This window comes from Giraffa tippelskirchi, chromosome 6 (genome assembly GCF_054371585.1).
Source record: "Giraffa tippelskirchi isolate mGirTip1 chromosome 6, T2T-mGirTip1v1.2.pri, whole genome shotgun sequence".
NCBI classification, from domain to species: domain Eukaryota; kingdom Metazoa; phylum Chordata; class Mammalia; order Artiodactyla; family Giraffidae; genus Giraffa; species Giraffa tippelskirchi.
The window spans coordinates 175,961,348-175,982,478 of record NC_137280.1 but is presented as its reverse complement, the minus strand read 5'-3'; the positions used below and the strand labels follow the sequence as shown (position 1 = coordinate 175,982,478).

General features: G+C 37.0%; 1 protein-coding gene across 1 annotated transcript in view; it reads left to right on the top strand.

Moving 5' to 3' along the window:
* Nucleotides 1-21,131, top strand: part of FBXL17 (F-box and leucine rich repeat protein 17) — a 510,317-nt gene that overhangs the window by 221,914 nt on the left and 267,272 nt on the right. The window lies entirely within an intron of this gene.

The window sequence follows — 21,131 nt, the reverse complement described above, 5'->3', positions numbered from 1 at the left end:
TGGTTCCCTTTGCCTGCTGGTTCAAGCAGCCTTTCCCCACGCCTTAGCCACAGAGCAGCCGTCACAGAATTTCATGGCTTTTCCCGCACACTTCTGAGCTCTGTGAACGCAGGGACTGAGTCTTGGTGTCTCCAGGGTCCCGGCACAAACGAGACAGTAAATAAGCAGCAAGCAAATAATAAAGGCGCGAATGAAATAGTAAGCGCACACGTGATTCGTTATTCCCTCAGGGTAAAGGCTGTGAGCGAGAGAGACGAAGGCTTAAACCTCATCTGTGACGCGCTGTCATTTCTCTTTGCCCCTCACCGATGCAGTTTCCCTCTGCAGTAAAACCCTAAGAAGAGGGGTTTTACTTTCTGTCTGATGTCAAGCCCAGTTATTCTAAGCAATGAAATAGGCGGAAAGCATACAATTGCGTATGGTCCAAAAGCCCACACAAAATCTTTTACCAAAATTACTGCAAGACAAAAAAATTGCGAGTTTTAAAATTTTCTCTTTTACCCTCTGTGCTTAAGTTTTATGGATAATACATATTTAGAGTAAAGCCAATGAAAAATTTGCCAGACATGCCAGCAGACAGAGACGATGGGAAAGAAGTAAAGGTTTTCTATAAACATCAGTAATGCCTTGATGTTTGCGGTCTGAACCATGTTGTCTCTTGCGGACATGTTCTCACTGTTGCTCATAAGACGCTTTCCCCCAGTTAGCTAGAGTCTTATTATTATTATTATTATTATTATTTTTAAAATAACTTTGGGCAAGTTCCTTAACAATGCATTATCTTCCCAACAGTCTTGTTGCCCTTTTGATTTTGGGTCTTTAAGTTATCTTTGCATTCTAAACACCCTAGTCCTGAGAACTTTTATGGGAAGTGACAAAAAAAATAGGCACAAAAGTCCTAGAAAAATAAGAGAAAGTAACTTAAAATTCAAGTAGTAAGCCATTATGAATAGCTTTAATAGCTGTGAGTTTTTATCTTAGAAGTGTTGTGCCCAAATTATCAGTAGTTCTAGCCACACACAGTGTTATTTCCTGGCAGCTTATCCAGTTTTCATTGATCCTAAGTTAACCGAAATACTCTTCTCCCATCATTTGAAGTTTCATGTTATTCAACAGATACTTTTTGAAATAAATGTTTAAGTGGTCATGTTAGACTATTTATTATCAGGAAGACAGGGGTACTGATAATATACCTATCCAGAAATTTTGATTATCAAACTGATTTCATGGACTTTCACTGCAGGTAGTTAATTCACAAGCATAGTGCGTTTTCTGAAGCAGATAATTGCTGGGCAGTGATAAGCTCGGGATAATTAAATGCTCTCATCAATGTGTAGTTACCATCTAGAGCAGCTTTTTCAGAGGAGGCCTGCCACCTTACTCTCACGCGTGATTGCCAGCAGGCGATCATGCCAGTTTTGAAACACACAGACGTCATGGGTGGTGTTCCTGGTTTTATGAACGTGGGTGATGAGGGGCCACGTGTCCCAGAATGAAGACAAAGCGCAGGGAGGAGGCGTCTCCACGCAGCGCAACATAGAGCGGCGGCCGGTCCTCACGGCCTCCTCACGGCCTCCTGCCGCAAAAACCGCCCCAGCTCCAGCACATGGCATGCAGGCAACCAGTGTCTGTAGGCAGAGTGGGAGACTCACTGATAAGAAGTTACAGTGAGCATCACCATCCTTCTTTAAACATGACAGACCTTTCGAGGTTTTGCCGTATTTCATGATTTAGCGTTACAGTTTTCATCATGAAAGAGATGTATTTTCTTCACAGAGAATTTCAGTTGATGGCAACTTTTTATGATACAAAATTTCTGATGACTAGTTTTTAATTTTTATTATTTTTTATTTAAAAGAGTGGGTCATGTTATCTGATCAACAAAATTAGTTTCTTGGGATTTAAAGTAAATGTGACCTTTTCTTTCTTTATGTCTTTCTAGCTATCTAAAGTTATAACTTTAAAATAGTAACTTAAAACCTGATTTCAAAATCCTGGATTCATTACATTTTCTTTTTGTGCTATATTAAGAAAAAGTGAAGTGATCAAAATAACTTTTTTCAGACTAATTTAGAAGCATGAGAAGTTTCAAACTCCCTCTGAGTTTGAACCACATTTCTAATAGCTACTCACAGAAACTTCTAGAATTACCAAGTCCTCTAAATTTTCACCAGTTGGGCTCTATTAACAGTGCAAATTTAGTATCATTATAAACATTTTTTTCTGAGAGGTTAGTGTTATATATTAGTGTGTGTATGTGTGTATATACTTATATAGTTGCTGTGAGCAAAATGCTGTTAAATTCTACATGGTGTGTGTGTGTGTGTGTGTGTGTGTGTGTGTGTGTGTAGATTGGCTGTTGCAGTTCTTGCAGCTACTTCTTTGACTGTAATCCTTCATTCCATATTGCTTGTCTGGGCAAGAAAAACTAGTCCTTATATCCACAACCCACTTTAGGACTAGAAATACCATTGTTTAAACTTGATTACAGCATACCAAGAAACATGTTACTGAAACTTGCTATCACTGCAACTTAGTGGTTTTGGATCTGATATATGAATACTTTTGTTTTCTTTTTACATTTAGCAAGCTTAAAAACCCATTTACCTTTTTGTGAGAATGAATGAAACTGAGAGGAAATGAGTGATTCAAGAAACGTTGTGCTGTAGCTTTAGTCCTGTTGGACCCTTTACAACCCTGTGTACTGTAGCCCACCAGGCTCCTCTGTCCATGGGATTCTCCAGGCAAGAAACATTAGCCAGTAGTAATTTGAATTAATTCTAGAGTTAAGCTCATTAATAGATAAAGGAGGGTCTTTCCATTTCCAAATCTAGGAGATTTAACTTAACAATATTAACAGTATTTTTCTTTTACTGATACACAGCACACATGTATACATTTAGAGATGTATACATGTGTACATATGTATACAGTGTATACATATATACATTTAGAGATGAAAACAAAATGTTGTTTTCAGAACTAGTCTTACTTTTTTCTCCCTTGTTTGGAAATAGCAGCTGTCATTGCTCATTGATGATTGAAATACCCCTTATCTTTGCTGTGCCTACAAAGGACTAACTGTGTTGGAGGCGCTGACAGCTGGATGGTTTGAGAGAAGAGATGACTATTTTAGAACTTTTTTGCCTCCATCCTTCTGCCTCCTGAAATATTTCTTTTTCTGATAGATCAGAGATGTTCAACTTATTAGAGAGATTAGAATGATTGATTAGAGAGGAAATAACCATCTTATTTTTCTACCCCTGAACCTCCAAACCCCAAATCCAAAATTGAGAAGAAAAGGAAATGCCAAATGCGAATGTTAACCTTTTGAAATAAAGACCTTCTTACCCACTTCCTGTCTCTGACTTTCTCAAAATTTCACATGTGGCCTAAGTTCCTTGCTGTTTAGTGGAAAAGAAATTTTTAACAGTGTAAAGAATTGTGAAGGAGATCAGAGAGGAGAAACATCTAGGTTTGTTCACTGCTGATGAGTGCTTCAGGCATTAGCGGAGGACTGAGTCTCTTGCAGACATGGTTTGAATCTCAGGGATGTGTGAAGTTGACCAAGTGCGTTTTCTCGCTGAGATCCAGATGCTTGTGTAATTCTCACCCTCTTGAATGTCAGGGTAAAATTACCAGGCACAAAAACAGCACACCGTCAATAAGTATTCTCTCGACTCCCACCTTTGTTTCTCCTCCGCATTGAAACCACCCTCCCAAACATAAGACGGAGCTGTGTCGAGGAGAGAGTGGTTTGTGGGGATCTTTCGCTCTGCTCGGAACCACCAGCAGCTTTCTCCCTCCATAGGCTGCATGAACAGTTAGGGTGCAAAAACTACGCCTCGTTTGTATAAAAACCCCGGTGAGATGATTTCCATAGACACTGCTCCTCATATCTGATTGACACTCCCAAACCCCTTTTTTAATGAAATTCTGAAGCTGCCACTAAGTATATGGATATATTAGGTGGTTGCCAATCTTTTTAAGTTGTAAGTTACTGATCACAAAGTATTATTTTGGACCAAAAGGGAGAGCACCAATGCTTTCTATCTAAATATATAGTAACAAAAATAAACTTACATAACGCTGTGATTATTAAAATGTAAACTCATAAAACACATTTCTAAATTCATGACAGCTTTTTCTGTCAATAAGAACGAGAAAGAAAAGGAAGTGCAGTGGAGGCTTAAGGTGTAGCAGGAGTGAAAGGTAAGGAACCTGAGGATTTCTGCGGAAGAAGCTGCCAACCTGTGGGTGACTTCAGGAGCCAAGATGCTGTTGGAATTAGGGCTGGGAATCAATGGATCCCTCAGTGCAGTACACGTTTTACACATATGGGTGCTTTTAAAATCAGTGCCTTCATGGAGAACTTCCAGTATTTACTCTTGCCACAGTGTTCATCTCCTGTGGTGCCTCTGTGGATACAATTGCTTTTTTTTTCTTCCCTGCACTGTGCCAGGCACTCCTTGGAAAGAGAACTCTGCTATTATCTTAGAAAGAGTGGCTCTGGTTCAGCTTTGTGGTCTGAGGGAAAAATTAGTTGTGTTTTTTTTTTATTGGTCATTTTCTGAAATTACATCTATCTGTTAGTTTTAAATTTATGGGTAGACATAGAAGTACACCCTGTTTTAAGAAAACCTGATGTATTAAATTATCAAATAAAAAATAAGACAAATTTAAGAGGGAGTTATTTTCATCATAAAATGATTTCTCAAAACAATCAAAAGAGATTCACTCTTTGACTCTGTTGATATATTTTCTGTATTTATTATCACATATTTGTTCATGTATTTGCTCCCAACTCTGATTCTCAGATGAAATACAAGAATTTTTTTCTTTCTTCCATATAATTTCCCTCACTGGACTATTATGGTCATGTAACAAACGCTAGAATTGCTTGGCATTGGACTTAAGAATTGCTATTTATTGTTCTTTGCCATTTTTGGAAAAAATGAAGTTAGATCTTTGGGCTTTTCTAAATGATGATTATATATCTTCAGAAGAGCTAATAAGGGCGGCCAATGTTCAGCCGTACTTTCCTGGCAGTAATACTACTTTATGGTATTAGAACATTAACAGTGATTTAAAAATACGTATTCTTCACTGTATATTGAGGCATTAATAAGACAGCAAGTATGTACTGAGTACCTACTACGTGTTGGACTTCTACTAAACCTTCTACAGATGCCAACTTATTTGAGTCACATTTTAACTGATGAGGAAAAGGGAACATAAAAATGTAAATGTATTCAGGATTTTCAGTTAGTCAGAAAGAATTCAAGCTGACATGTTTGATTCTAAAACTTAAGCATTTCTTTATCCTTTCTTATTCACATCCTCTTCCTTTTATTTCACTTATTTTCACTTGCTGTGTATCGACCACCTCCTTTCCCATAACCCCTCCAATTCTTTCTTTCCTCCTGTCTTCCAGTAAATCTCTACATGCTCTCTGAGTTTCTGACACTGTGGTTGACACTGGGAATTCAGTGTTGCTCTCAGGGAACTTACCTTTCCTTCTTCAGAATGGGCTGTTTGTTTGTCCTCTGAATGAATGTGTGGTAGAGGGAATAAATAGAGAAAATAAAATAGAAATTTTAGATTTCTCTTATAATTTCAAATAGCTTATTATTGTTATTAGTAAATAAGACAAACTCAGCGATAGAATTTAAAATGAACTATTAGGAAATGTTAAAATATAGTGCAGTAAAATCTAGGGCAGGTGTCCACTTCCCCTAGATATAGTGCTGGTTGCTAACCCCTCAAAGAAAGAACCAGATTTAACGTAAACATTTTTACACATGGGCAGGCAGAGGATAGTTCAGAGAGGAGATAGTTTATGGGAGAAATTTAAAATTTACTTTAAAAGTTTCAGAATTTTAAATGTTTGCACCCTAACTCTTTACTGTTAGTAACAGATGCTTTTTAATTATCGTAGTGCTTATAGTTTCACCAGATTTTGCCTGCATATTCCTCTAGACTCTTCAGAGTGATCATATTCGTCACTAGTTTGCTGCCAAATGTGCCTCTGAGTGCATGTTTACCACAATTTACTTCATCATTTACATTTCCCTATTTGAAGGGAAAATTTATTTATTTCTGATTTTTCCCGCTTCTAACAATAGTGTAGGCAGCCGTTTGTATGCATATAACATTCCTTTCTCTTGGTTCCATGTGTGTGTGCTGACTGTGAGGTAAACTAATCCAGGACATCTAGATGGAGATGTTCTATTCATAGTTGAGATTATAGATTATGTGTGTGTGAGGCCCAGCAATGTAAACTTAAATGCTTTTTGGTCATGCTTACACAGGCTGGCCTGGGAAATCAGTTTACCTTTTGTACTATAAGAACATCACTGTTAAATAGTTGCATATTGTCAAAAGGAAAGAGTAATGAAGTTAAAGGTATTTTGTAGATCATTGTTTACTTGGATGAAAGGCTACTGAAAAGTAAGCTTTTTAAACTTGCAGATCAAATCAATTACAATATGAAGTCCTTTTGAAATAATTCTTAAAGGGAGAACGTCATTTATATAGCCTTTGAATATTTGTTATAAACACAACGTATTTCATGAAGCAAAAAAAGTTTATTCACTAGTGTGTTAGCTAATTAGGATTTTCAACTGTTTTGTGTTTAACATTAATAACAGTACACAGATTTCTGTCTGTTGTGGTCATTGACTACATATGAGATAGTTTTCAAGGCTATGTGTAAACTGTTTAGACTCTTCCTTTTCTTAAAAGAGATTTCCTTCAGTCAAAGGTAATATAAAATAATTGTACTCTAAGTAACTAAAAGGATTCCATGAAAAAATTCCTTAAATTCAGCCTTGATGTTTATTGAGATAATTTTAGATATTATAAGAGAAAATTGAAGGTTTAATGAAAACATAATTATTATAGCTATGTAATAATTGGCATTCATAATTATAACAAATATTATAATATTATTTTTTAACTAGCTAGTCAGTGTTCTAAATTCCCTCTGTGATAACAATTTATATTTTGATGAAAATGTGGTCTTGCTTCTCTGGGAATCTAAAGGGATTCATACCGGTGATTAGCTTATAAGGAGGATATCTTCTTCCCCCACTTTTTTTTTTTCTAATGGAATGTTTTATTAGGATTTTCCTTCAAAGGTATGGATTCTCATTATTGAAACCAATAATGCCCATGTAAGTTGTAGTAAATTGCCTCACTACAATTTTAAATCATTTATAGTCATCCTATTAATGAGGACTCTGGGGGTCTCTTCATCTGTGAATTTGATACCTGAATTTTTGGGTTGCTTGCAAATCTTTCACAGATCACTCCTAAAGCAAAATATTATTACCAAATAGTCATAGACTTATTTATAATATAATTCAGAACTTCCAGTGGTGAATAGTCAAAGAAACACATTTCTTATTTAAGATTCATTAGATACTCAAGGAACCTTTTAATGTAACCAGTAACTAATAATTTAGTGGTGTCAGAAGCAACTTGAACCAAGAAGTTTGTGTCAGAATAGACATAAAACAGGAGTAGACCTAAACCTGTAAAATTGTTCGTTTTCCTGTTTGAAATATGTTATTTATTTCAGTAGCAGGGTCAAGAACTGCAAGATTTATATGGATAGTATGTCTCTTGAGTTGTGCTGTTTTGCTAAAATTTCTATTTGCTAAAATAGATTTGAAAAAACTAGAGTAATGAAAAATACTGCTTATTCTACCTTTATTTTTTGGAATCAAGTTGTAAATGGGAAATATATTAAAAACGAGGACTGTGACTTTAAAGTTAGTCTTTAAGGTTAGGTCAGAGCTGTCCTCCCTCAGCACACCTGGCTACCGTGGCTGTGGCCATCTTTGAGTGCATAAATCTTATTATGTAGTTGGAACACAATTGACAGTCTATATAAAGTTTAAAAAAATACGGTGGGGTTTTAAAGTGGGTTTTGTTGAACAGTTTAAACCCTAGTGGTTGATAAATGTGCCTCTAAAGTAGCAATAGAAAATAATTGGTTTAAGAAATTTTCAGTATGCAGAAAAGTGGTCCTTACAAATGAAGTTGTTCTGAGTTTTTACATCTTGCCACCTAGAGTAAAAATCTTGGACAGATAGCTAGTTTTTGTTTTTTTTTTTTTTCTTTCTTCATTCATGTGAATTGAATCCACATGTAATATCAACCCTTGACATCCCATGCATGGGCCTAATGACATTGAAACAATCATTTCATTGTAGTTTTAAAGGCCTCCCTCAAAATTATATGACTATAGCCAAATATTTATGAGTGTCTTTTTTCTTTTCACTCCCACCTATAGCTTCTTGATTACTAAGATATGAGATTTTTCTGCCAGTTTTAAGGTTTGTGATTCGTATGTTAGAATGGCAATTTCCCATGTATAAAGAGAAAGAAATTGTTCTTCCTCTCATTTCTTTCCTATTATGAGTCTCAGTTTTGACTTCACAAAACCTTTTTAGTGTTTCTTTTCTTACCTATGATAAAAATTAAATATTAAATGTCAGTTATATTTATTATATGTTCATGGGTATATAATAATGTATGACAAAGAGAACATAAAAATAGTTTATGTATAAATATCCTTCCTTTAAAACAATTTTCTCCTATTAAAATATTGCTATTTAAGTTAAAAATTATGAAGTTAAAATTGTTTACATGGACTTATCAGAACTTTTATCAATTCTTACCTTGCCTGGTCATTTTTATGAGATTTATTATGCATATGTGATTAAAGGCTTCCTTGGTGGCTCAGATGGTAAAGAATCTGCTTGCAATGCAGGAGACCTGGGTTTGATCCCTGGGTAGGGAAGATCTCCCCTGGAGGAGGGGAATGGCTACCCTCTCCAGTACTCTTGCCTGGAAAATCACATGGACAGAGGAACCTGGTGGGCAAACCATGGGGTTGCAAAGAGTCAGAAATGACTGAGCGACTAACATACACACACACATATAAATACACATGCACACACACACGATTAAAAAGCATTGTTCAGTTAAAAGATTATGCAACGGCTTCTTTAAAAAACTATCCAACAAATGGTAATTAAATGTAATTTTAAATTTAAAAGATCTTAGTGTACCTGCCAATAATTATTTTCACTTATTTTGAAAAATCTTTGTTCTAGTTAGGTTTTAGAATAGATTTTAGCAATCTATCATGATAATGAATTACTGCTTTAAGGAATGCTATTAATATATTCTCAGGAGTTATACAACTACCGTGACATATTTTTATTCAGTAATTTTCATCTCAGTAGAGACATATTTAAATAAGTAATGTTATTCAAAACTGTTCGTGAAGTCTTTTGACTCCTTTTCACTGTATAGAAAATATTAAGGTTAAGACTGCAAAGTGATTGAAGCTAAACGGGAGCCTACTTTGATTATAAAGGAAAATGATATTCAATTAGACAATTTCATACCTGTGAGACTCTTCAACAGATAGTGGTAGGTTGTCTATTTTAAGAGCATAAATCAGCCTGCAAATGGATTCCTTCGAAATATGTGCATGCAACTCTGCTTGAAGATGCAACCCCTTAATTTACAATACTGTCATCCTGTGACTGACAACCAGTGAATACATTGCACTGATTTCATAATACCTGACAGCATATACAACCACAGAACAAATTGGTAAAATCCTATTTTGTGAAAAGACACTGCTAAACGACCCTTTCTTTTGGTTTTCTCTTTCTTAACTCATGTGTTCCGTCAGGATGCAATATAGGTAGATTGATTGCTTACAGTTGAAAGAAAATACTTAAATTCAGATTTTCTGCTAACAATAATCAAGACTGGAGTGCATTTTAAAATCAACCTGTTTGATGCAGTTCTCTGAGAATGCAATTCTCTGTAGCTCTTGGTATCACATCTACTTAAAAATCACATCAGCCAGAAAATTTCATTTAAATAGCTGGCTGGGAAATGAATTCCTACAATACCATGAACGTAAATGTAATAATTGAACTTGGTTGAGCTTGTTTTTATAGCACAAATATTTAAATATCCAGATGTTTCTGCTGAAATTATATATAATATTGAAAAGTTTATTTTCTTTATAGTTGGCATTATCTGCTGAAATATATGTTGAAAGTAGTACTCCCCGGTATATTCCAGTTACTTTCTTTAGCTAGTGTTGCACGATCTATATCTCATTAAAATTTTAAAGTGCTTTGAAAAAAATTGTGCTACGGATCTTCACATAATTTTTAACTGTGCTTTGTAGACTCTTGTTGATTTTGGTATTTTAATCAGCTATCATGACAAGTCATCAGAAGCATTGTGTTAAGGGAAGCCCTCTTGGTTATTGTTTTTTGTTTTTTTTTATCATAGAGCTTCTTTAGGCCACAGGGCAGGCTATAATAAAGTGATAAATTATTGTTGGTATGCTAACGCTTTCACTCCATCTGTCTCATGGCTTTCTTTCTGATTGTAATAGTATTTTTAGCAGTGAAGCTGACACAGGCTAGTTGACTGAAGAACCTTTAGTAGCACAGCTGACTGTTACTGGGGGAAACAATACCAGAGATGAAAAGCGTAAAACATTAAACATTACCCACCGCTCCCATAGATAAAAGTCCAGTGGAAGCAAACAACTAGGACTGAACGATGATTAGATTTTCTGGTTATTGGAAGGTTGTGGAGAAATTCTTAATAATGAGTAAGTTGAGAAAGGAGAAAAAATTGTTCATGAAAATTTGCAATTGAGAATTAAAAATCTCAGTTGGGCTTGTTATTCAAACATTTTCAATGTTTGGATGATTTTATACATAGCATATTTAAGAATGAGTTTTTAATCCATGCTTGTTTTATTAGATTGATTTCATTAAAAGGAGTTGGCGTTAGAAAAGTTATTTTAAAAAGCTAAGAGCTGTGATCTTTAGTTCATGTTGTACTGAACATAGTTTTCTGAGACGGAGTTTTAAAAATCGATTTAACAAATTTTGAGTTCTTATTTTTTGCAACAGTGGCTTGCTACAGAATTTTATCCTTTCTAGTTTCTTATATTTCTAAGCACCTCTTTCGTCATCATCTTCCTAATGCTAAGCACCTCCCTCTCCCTGAGTATTCCGTGTCAGTAACCTTCCTTTGAAACTCGAAGTCCTGAGAGTTATGCTGACTCTGCATTTTACTTAGGTGAGTTGAGTGAGTGTTGATGGCAGTTTTCAAAAGAGAATCTAGATGTGCACCCCCTTCGTGCCTCCACAGCTTTTCTGCCCTGTTTTTCTTTGCACTATAGTTTGGACAGACAGTGGCAGTGGTTCGCTATTAGTCATCTTGTTGTCAAGCATCGGAGTTGATCACTGTAGCCTCACACAGCCTTAGTGCTGCAGTGATGATGGCAGTTTGAAAGCTACTTCTGCAAAGACAAATGTCTGACTCTTCCAAATTTATAATTACTTTCTTAGCCAAAAATGACATCTTAAATTTTCTATTTGTGTCTTTCTCGTTATTCGTATTGGCACAAGCCGAAGAACAACAACAAAACATACTACAGAGACGTGAGGTCAGGACCAAGATCGTGTTGATTTAAGATTTTAGGTAGCCCAAGGCTTCTGGTGACTTGAAATGGAATCTGGGTGATGTTTATAATACTCTCTTCAGCGTCTCTCAGTGAACTAAAGGACAGACTAAACCTGGTCCTCTAAAATATTATGCCTTGATGGTAAAGACGTTAAGCATTTTCATCTTATCCTTCTTTCAGAAAGTAGGCTCGCAACTGATCCGTGCTGTGTTTGTTCTCAGAATTAATGCTGTAGTCACGTATATATGAAATAAAGCTATGACTGTGGTCAAAAGCATCAACCTGAAGTTTCTCCTAGGGTCTCAGCTGTCTAGAATGTTATCAAAACGATTTTTAATCTGAAGTAAAAATAGTCTGATTTGAATTGGATGGAATTTCAGATTTATTTCTTTAGCAGACAGAATTTTTTTAAAAATGCTTAGTGGTTTAACAAAAGAAATTGACTCTTAAATGAATAGAGAGAGAAATGAGTGAACCTAATCTAGTTTTACCTATAAACCTTCAAAATAGTTTCTAAGAAAATAGGCCCTTGAGCTGATATCTCATATACCAGGTTCTAGCCTAAGGGCCCAATTTTTTTCTACCTGATTTTTAAACTGATCAAATTGGAGGCTAAATTATGCTCTGGATTTTAGTTAAGCCATCTGCTAACAGCACATGAGAACGTCTCAGCTTTGAGAACTTGTGTTGACTACTTCGGGCTCTTTGCGCTGTGAGGATATACAGGTGTCTGTCTGACTTGGTTTCATTTCTCAGGAAGGTGGAAGAACATACATGGACTAAGGAAAGGTTTTCAAGTTGCTTCTGGAAACTCATTTAGCTTGAAAAGGATCCATTGTCTCCCATGCACAAACTGTAACATAGTTCTGGTAACATGATGAAAATTATATGTAAATGTCAATCAGAATATCCTTTGACATAGCCAACCAAAGCTATCACTGTTGATCAAAACTGTCTGCTGTTTTAGAAAAGGTTTCATAAAATTCCATAACCTACTCTCCCTCCCAAAGACTCTAATAGTTACTCATAGACATAGATACAAATTCTGAATAGACCATTCAGAAAATTCTTATTTCTGTCTAACTTAAGTTCTAATTGATATTTAAGTCTTTCTTCAGTTTCCTTTAGTACATTAATCTTGTTGTCTTCCTGTATAGTGCAAGCAGGAAAGGCTTTAACGTTTGCTATCTGTTATTTATGCTGTTACGTTTTCTCCTTGTGTGTCATTTAGATATGTATATCTATGATTTTAAATACATTCCTTTCAAAAAATATAATGTAGGATTGTTTGGCTTCTAGTACATTGATAGCAAGAAAAATATTATTGGCCAGGTTTCCAGCCTAGCATTCCTTCTCCTTGGGTAATTAGATAATTTCAGGGATGGAGTTTTAAACTCATCTCTTTCCTTTCTTGAAAAGGGGATATTTGATTGCAGTTAAATTGTGAAGTTCTAAAGCTATGCTAGCTAAATTTCTTACTATGTCAGCAAGCAGAATATTGTTTGCACTTCTTTGCTTTTTAAATGCTGCTCAGGGAGCTGCGTAAGTTATAATTGATGCACAGAAGAGATTTCGAATTTTATATGCCTATAAATTGGCACTGCTACATAGGCTAGAAAGATGAGATCGGAGAAGTTATTTTCCCGTGAGAATGATACAAATTACTGTCAAACTGTTTATGCTTGCTGTAAAAATATTTTCAATGTGCAGGTATTTGCTTACTAGCTGGTAGCACTCTTATTAAAGTCGAATCACATTTTTAGCCAAAGTGAACAGTTTTCAGTACCGTTGCATCTTGCTGTAATAAGCCAATTTAGTTATTCCAGTGCTTAAGTATCTGTAATTGTGTTCGTTCTCTAAAATTCAGATAAATTTGCTTAAGTTTGGAGTTTAAAATTTTTTAACAGCCGTAGAGTTTATCTGGGGCAGCCTTCTTATTTTACGTATGATGAAACTGAGGCCTAGTGGGGTTAAGAAATATACCAAGGTCAGAGACCTAGAAATTAGCATAAATGGGACCAAAATTAAGTTTTCCTGCATCACTTTGGCTCTCTTCTGACATACCTCATATCTAAGGAAATTGTTGTGATTAATATGTATTTATTTCAGGAATATAAATACATCTGTTCTTATCAGCTTAAGCTAACCTCTAGTTGACCTGAAATTGCAGTGTTGAAGGGAAATTTGTAGGACTTATTTGGTGAAATTGGCCAAAACTTTAAAACCATAGACTAAAGTAAGCATAAGCAAATCTAGCGTTTATCTTACTTTGTTAAGGCAGTTTAGTAATGTCAACATCAGGCGTGTAAAGTGATTCTTTACCACAAATAGACAGTCACTGACTCAAGCTCAGTGGAAGCTTTAATATAATTTCAAGAAGACTACTAGTTGATAGGCACTCTGTCGTTGAAACTTAGGAGAAAAACTCACAGCCCAAGGTACCCAGAAATTTCAGTTCATTTTGTGGTTGGCTCTTGCTAAGAATGATGTGATGTGTGTTGTACGTGCCATTTCAAAGTGTAGGTTCTTGGTTTTGCTTCCCCTTGCCCAGTTGCAGAGTCTAGGAAATCCTATGTTTTGCGGTGGTTTAGTTTTCCGTATTGGTATGTAGAGGAGACACAGGAGTAGGGAGTGTCAGCTAGTAAAAGGTGACAGCGAGGTGACAGTTTGAGGTGTGCTGAAACAGGAGGAAACTGGGACTTGCTTTCACTCAGACTGCTGTTTGTTCTTTCATTCTGGAAGGTAAGCTCCCAGGAAAAGATTCTGTGATACATCTTTTACTAAAAATTCAATAATACAAAAACACCAGAAAATAATTTGTTCCATTAAAATTGTCAATAGAGATGTAAACACAGTAGCTGAATGTGTGCCCACAGTGATGGCTACTCTAAGATTTTTCTTTAGGAATTGGCAGTACATACACGACTGTGGATCCTTAGGTAGCCTCCTTCAGTTATTTTAAGAGTGCTTGATGTTACTTTTTGGAGCTTTGCCTGTGTTGAGCGGAAAAAAATGTGAGGTTGAAGGAAGTAAACAGACTAATGCACTTCTCTCTGGAGAAAGCTATAATAAAATAGAGACATTTGAGTAATTCCTATAGAATCTTGACTCTCCTGTAGAAGGTTTTATCAAAACTGTGGTGGCCGTAAAAAAGAAAAAGGCAAAAAACTCAACCAAATGTATATATATACAGCAAGCAGTGCCACAATGAAAACATCCTTTTCCCAGAAGATCTATTACAATGAAGTAGGAAATCTTATATGCAGCAAAAGAATACAGAGTAAAATCAGACTTGGAGATGAGGAATAATAAGGCTTGCATCCCGCAGCCCGGATTAAGGTCATGTGTTGGCAGTATTAGAGGCAAGCCCTCTAGCGAACTGAACGCTAGGCTCATGAATGTGGTAGCCCCACCAATAACCCAGGTAACCGTGGGAGCTTGCTGTTTCTTTGCACGTGCTTTTCTGAAAGGCTGTTGGAAGGAGCAGCTCCTCGAGCATTTTCTGTGAAGACTTCTGCCAACAGATAGTGCACTAGATACTGCCGAGAATCACTGGCATCTATACCTCGATGACTTTGAGTATATGGTACTCAGAGGTCTCGTTTTTATGTGAATACAAATTGGCACATAGTTTTCAATCCTATAATGTTGGTTTTCTAATTTTAGATATTTTCCCCTAGAAGTTATTTGTTTCTTTCCTCTTGTACACGTGTATACCCCCCATTTATGGTGATACAAAGGGGTGGCCAAGAGTTGGACATGACTGAGCAGCTAAGTGCGCATGCACGCAAATTAGGTGCATATTTTAAGGGAAATGCATTAGTGGATTTATTAGACACTGCAGGCACTTTTCTTTACATTTTCTAACAATGCACTTAATTTGTGATGCTTTTACAAAAAATTTGAAATCCATTTTTCTATGAAATATAGGGATTAAGACCATGAGCTCAGGAGCCAGGCTATCTGAATTTGAGTATTAGCTTTGTCACTTACTAGCTGTATGATTTCTTTTTTTTTTTTTTGGCCTAGTCTGGCGACGTGTGGGGTCTTGGTTCTCCCACCAGGGATGGAACCCACGCTCCCTGCAGTGGAGATGCAGAGTCTTAACCATTGACCTGCCGGAGAATGCCCTGAAGGCTTCTTTTTTATTTTTTTTTCTATATGACTAATTAGCAAGTTATTTAACCTCTGTGTGTCTCAGTTTCCTCATTTTGGAATGGAAAAGATAGTATTTACCTCATGGGATTTTTGGTAGGATCAAATATACGTGTATTTGTATATGTATGTAAGTATGGGTATATGTGTATGTGTATGTGTGTATATATATATATATATATATATAAATTGGTATATGTAGATATATATTAGTTGGTATTTTATTTTAGAAGTTAAATGAATTGTACAAAATTATCTATATATATTATAGCTAGTACCTACCTAGTATATAATAAGTCCTTTATAAGAGTTTGCTATTGCTATTGTTGATATTTATATTCTGAAGACCCAATATAATTTCAAAATTGGACATATAATTTTAGGATATTGTTCTTCAAAGGTGTTTTGGTATTTATTAATTTGCTTCCACACTCTTCCAGTGCGTGGAATTAAGAGTATTAGTTATCCAAAAAATGTAAGATGTTTAGGGTGGAATATAAAAATACAAAGTAACAAAAGTGTCACTTTTTGTCACTTATTTTCAAAAATAAGATGAAAACATTTAAATTGAAACCATATTTTTATATCTGTTTGATTTATATAGCCTTTGTCTTTTGTATAATGAACAGTTATATTAAAATATGCATAAGATCATTCTGTAAAACTTAGAAATATTTCTTTTCTCATTTTTCTCAATCCTTTGTGTATATGAGGGAGTGTAGATGTCTGTCAATCTATCATCATTTTATATATTTCTTTAAAAAAATTTTTAATATATATTTAAAATTTTATTTATTTATTTTAATTGGAGGCTAATTACTTTACACTATTGTAGTGGTTTTTGCCATACATTGACATGAATCACCCATGGGTGTACATGTGTGCCCTATCCTGAACCCCCCTCCCACCTCCCTCCATTTTTTTCTGTATTTCATTGCCAAAAAACATTAAGATTTTCTTAATAGTGTTAGTCTGTTTATTTAGAAATTCTTTAATGATGATGAACTAAATCTGAAATCCCTTTATTCTTTTGTGCTTTTGACTTATATAAAGAAACAATGAACATTGTGAAGAGGATGGACTCATTCATTCTGTTAGTCAGTTAATCAATCAATCAATATCTGAGTGCCTAGTATACTGCCAGGTACTGTTCTAGGCACTAAAGATCCCTTAGTGAGCCTTTTGGATCAGACAGTAAACCAGCAAGTTTCCTCTATGATATTGGAACGTAAAGGTTATAATTTTTAATGCCATACATATACACATTTAGTACAGAGTTCTTCTTTTACCTGTGTCATGGCATTTAAAATGACTTTTTTCTCTTCCATAAGATCTTTAGTTACTATAGCAGTGGTTGAATCTGAAGATTATTTCTTAGCAAGGTGCGATTAAGCATGAGGGAATTGTTCATATAACTTCCATCTTGATGTAAACCACCTTTTCCATCAAATTTGTATAATAAATTGTGGTTGGCTGCCTGTTTTAAACTAATTTTATTCAGCCTGTGAATAAAATTCACCGCTTTGTTCCCAAAGGCTAAGGAGCCAGTTTAGGGATATTTTTTGTCCTCCCCTTCTCTGCAGGGAGTTTGTATTCCTGTAATGAAGTGAAGCTGCGACTCTCAAGGAGGTTTCCCTCCACCTCACCCCTAGCTTTTGCGGTGGGATGACGTCGAGACAGATGTTAGTTATAACGGCAGTGCTAATAGCACTAATGCAGTGCGTGTTAACACTGCAGCAGCTCACTGGTGAATGCGCAGTACGAAGCTCGCCTGATGCCAGGGCCTGACTCAGCAATACCTAGAGCCAGCGGGCAACTCATCAGACACCACTGTTTGTGGGCCGCTTTCTGGACTTTGACAGGTCCTGTACCATGGAAATCCAATCACAGATTAATGTTTTTAAATTGTCTTCTCCAGAATTGTTTGACAACATAGAGAAACGATCAGGAATTGCTGCTGTTGTTATAGTGTCGGGAGGCTGAATAAATCTAAAATGAGTAGGCCACACTGACTTGTATTCTCATTACATGGAAACTTCTACGAAGTGTGTAATTAACGTTAGAGCTTACTATACAGTCAACGCCTCATTAGAACATTAGAGGCACTCATTTAATTTTCTGACAAAAATGTGAATGTGGCAATTTCATGGATTCTAAAGGTCTCCATTCCAGAAGTTTCTTCATGGAGTTTCGGAGAGACGAGAAATGCATTCTTTCTAAAGTTGAGGCTCCTGATTTTCTCAGTGTTAACAATGGAGCCTATTATGCTGCTTCCAGCTCAGCAGGGCTGGAAGAGCTTCACAGCTGGCTGGGCACCTGACATGCCCAAGGCAGGCACTCTGACCTGCTCATATAGCCCTGGTTCCTCCTGGGGAGAAGAGCAGTTGCCTTCCCTGAAGGGCCTAATTTATTCCAGGCTATGAATAGAGCAAGCTTGTTGACTTGGGACTGTCGGCGTCCCCTCGCACCACCTCGGGACATGATTATCCTCGCCAGGGTCAGATGGGAGCTGAGTGGGAGCCTCCCACCTGACCCTGTGGAGTCCTCACCCAGGGCACTCACCAGGAGTGATAAGAGGCTGTTGGAATAGCACATTCTGTCACATTTATTTGTATTTTTAATGAGCCACTGACATCCTCTTTTGCTTCTATCTGAGCCTGACTTTCTAGTAACTTTTGATTACAAAAAGTGTGTTAATTCAGTGAACTGTTAGATGAAAGATGTTAATACATGGATCAGGAAAATCATACTCTTGGAATATTGCCTTTTGGAAGCCATGTGTTTTTATAGTTTGTAATATATGCAGCACACTGCACTAGGTTCTATCAGCAGCAACAGAAATAAAACAGGAAGCAATGCTTCTGTTCCCAAGGCAAGGAAAAACCTGGAGCCATGGAGAAGTTGAGAAGCAAGTAGAAGGAAACATATTAATCAATACATCCTTGTATACTGCGTTCTAACCACATGCCTAAAGTTATATTTAAACACAAAGAACAAATCACTTTCTGGGGTGAAGAAGAGTTCTTGTAGATAGAAAAGTGTGCTGCAAGTCCTGGAGTGTTTAAGCAGGGTCCAGATGGATGAGGACTAGCTGTCATGAGTAGTTTTTGCCAGGTGGGGGAAAACTGGCATCTTCCTAGTGGGGCTCCATCTCTCCTAACAGCGCGTCTGTTACTTTAGTAGTTGCTCAGAGAATATTTGTTGAATTGAATCAATTTTCTCCTTAGAGGAGGAGAGACTGAGGTCTCTGATGCTGTCAGCATGATCAGCCCAAGCCCTTGAGATCCTCATAGCCTTCAGGTATATGGATTTGTGACCAGGAGAGACTTAGGTTAGAATCACGGTGTATGAAACTTCCCCATGTTCTGCGCTCTAGTTGTGGAAGACGGAAGGGGCCATTTATGGTTTACAGTGGGGGGGAAACGAGGGAATAGGCAAGGATGCGAGAAAGGCATTCCTTCTGGAGTTTCTTAGAGGGTTGGAGTAAGCGAGGAAGGAAACGGTCAAATTGCAGACTTAGGATTTTAAAAACTTATAAGAAGTATTGGTTCAATTTAGGTAGAGAACTAGAGAGTTAAAAGAAAACAACAACTAGACAATAATGCATGCCACCTCAGTGTTAGTGGGTAAGGCGGCTATATGATGCAAATAATTGCAGCAGTTTGAAATGAGTGCCTTCTGTATGTATGAGTAAAGTTCAGTGAATTAGCACAGAAAGGGAAGAATGCAAAGAATAGGCGAGGCTCCTGAGAGGAGGTGACATTTTCAGTTCAGTTCAGTTCAGTCGCTCAGTTGTGTCTGACTCTCTGCGACCCCATGGACTGCAGCACGCCAGGCCTCCCTGTCCATCACCATCTCCCCGAGTTGACTCAAACTCATGTCCATTGAGTCGGTGATGCCATCCAACCATCTCATCCTCTGTCGTCTCCTTCTCTTCCTGCCTTCAATCTTTTCCAGAATCAGGGTGATGACATTTTACTTGAATCTTAATGGATGAATTAGGAGTTTTTGTGGAAGAAGAGAATAGTAAAGGCATTTCAGATTGAGAAAACCACATGTGTAAAGATAGATTTGAAGGGTTGTCCTGTACTAGGAAGTGCAAGAAGTTGGAAGTGTCTAAAACACAGGGTAAGTGTGGAGGTCGTAGCTGAGAGAGGGGTTTGGAGAGATAAATAGGAGCCAGAACATGCGGGGCCAGGGGTGTCTCACTAAGAATGTGGGAAATTGTCATTATGGGTGACAGGAAGGCACTGAATGGTTTCTACTGAAAAACAGGAAAGCAGCCACACAGTGGGGCAGAGGGAGGTAAGAAGTAGTGCAGCTTGAGGGCAGACCGTTGCGGGGGCCCGGGGGAGAGGTTTGGCATGCTGACCCTCAGTGAGTAGGGAGAAGTGGAATGGAAGGGAAAGGGCGAGCGCGGGTCTTCCGGGGTGTGTGTCGGTCTTCTGTTTAAAGGCTGAGGCAGATGAGAGACTCTTGCGTGTTGCGAGTGCATGCTCACTTGTGTCCGACTCTTTGCAACCCCATGGACTGTAGCTGCCAGGCTCCTGTGTCCATGGAATTTTCCAGGCAAGAATCCTGTAGTGGGTAGCCATTTTCTATTTCAGGGGATCTAGAATTTAGTTTTTAGCTTGGGCATCTGGGTAGGTGGGATGCTGTTACTAAATTGTAGAAAATTGGAGTATAAACAGATTTCAGCTGGAAAAGAATGACCTTAGTATTGGATATGTTGAGTTTGAAGTTAAACCATGGTCACCCAAGCAGGGATATTCCTTAGGTACCTAGAAAGTTTGCTCTGAATCTGAAGATAGAAGTCAGGACTGGAGATAAAGATTTGGGGGCCATCAGGATATAGATCATAGTGAAAATCGTGTATATGCATGTGTAATAGAAAAAAGAAGAGGCTCACGTTTAATACTCAGCAAAGCATAGATGGTGGTTTTGGACTCTGAGAATACATGAGCACCTCCTGAGACAGAGCGCTCCCGTATCATTAAGGCAGACTACCTGCCAGCTGTTGAGTGATGGTCGCGTTACTTCCACCACCAAGTAATGGAAACTGATCTTCTATAGCTGTTTTTTCATTCCTTCTGCCAGCCTCCTGATACAGAAGACGCCTTGAGAGACTTTTCCACAACTATTTAATGTGGGGTTTCCCAAACTGTGCTCTATGAAGCACCTCCTGCAATTCTGCAGATGTTAATAAGCATTAAATAAACTCCTATACTAAAAGAAAAAAAAAAAAAAACTCCACCAAAATGAAACATTTCTTTACTGCAGTTCTTCTCAAAACCTTTAATAATGTGCAGACACTTACAAATTTCCAAGAGGGGTTAGCTTCTTCCTGAGCTTGTCTCTTTTTCAAGTAGAGACCTCTTTTTTTTTTTTTCCTGGAATATTTATTAGTATCTCAAGGTACTGCAAAAAAAACCCCTGTTGATTGGAGATGTTA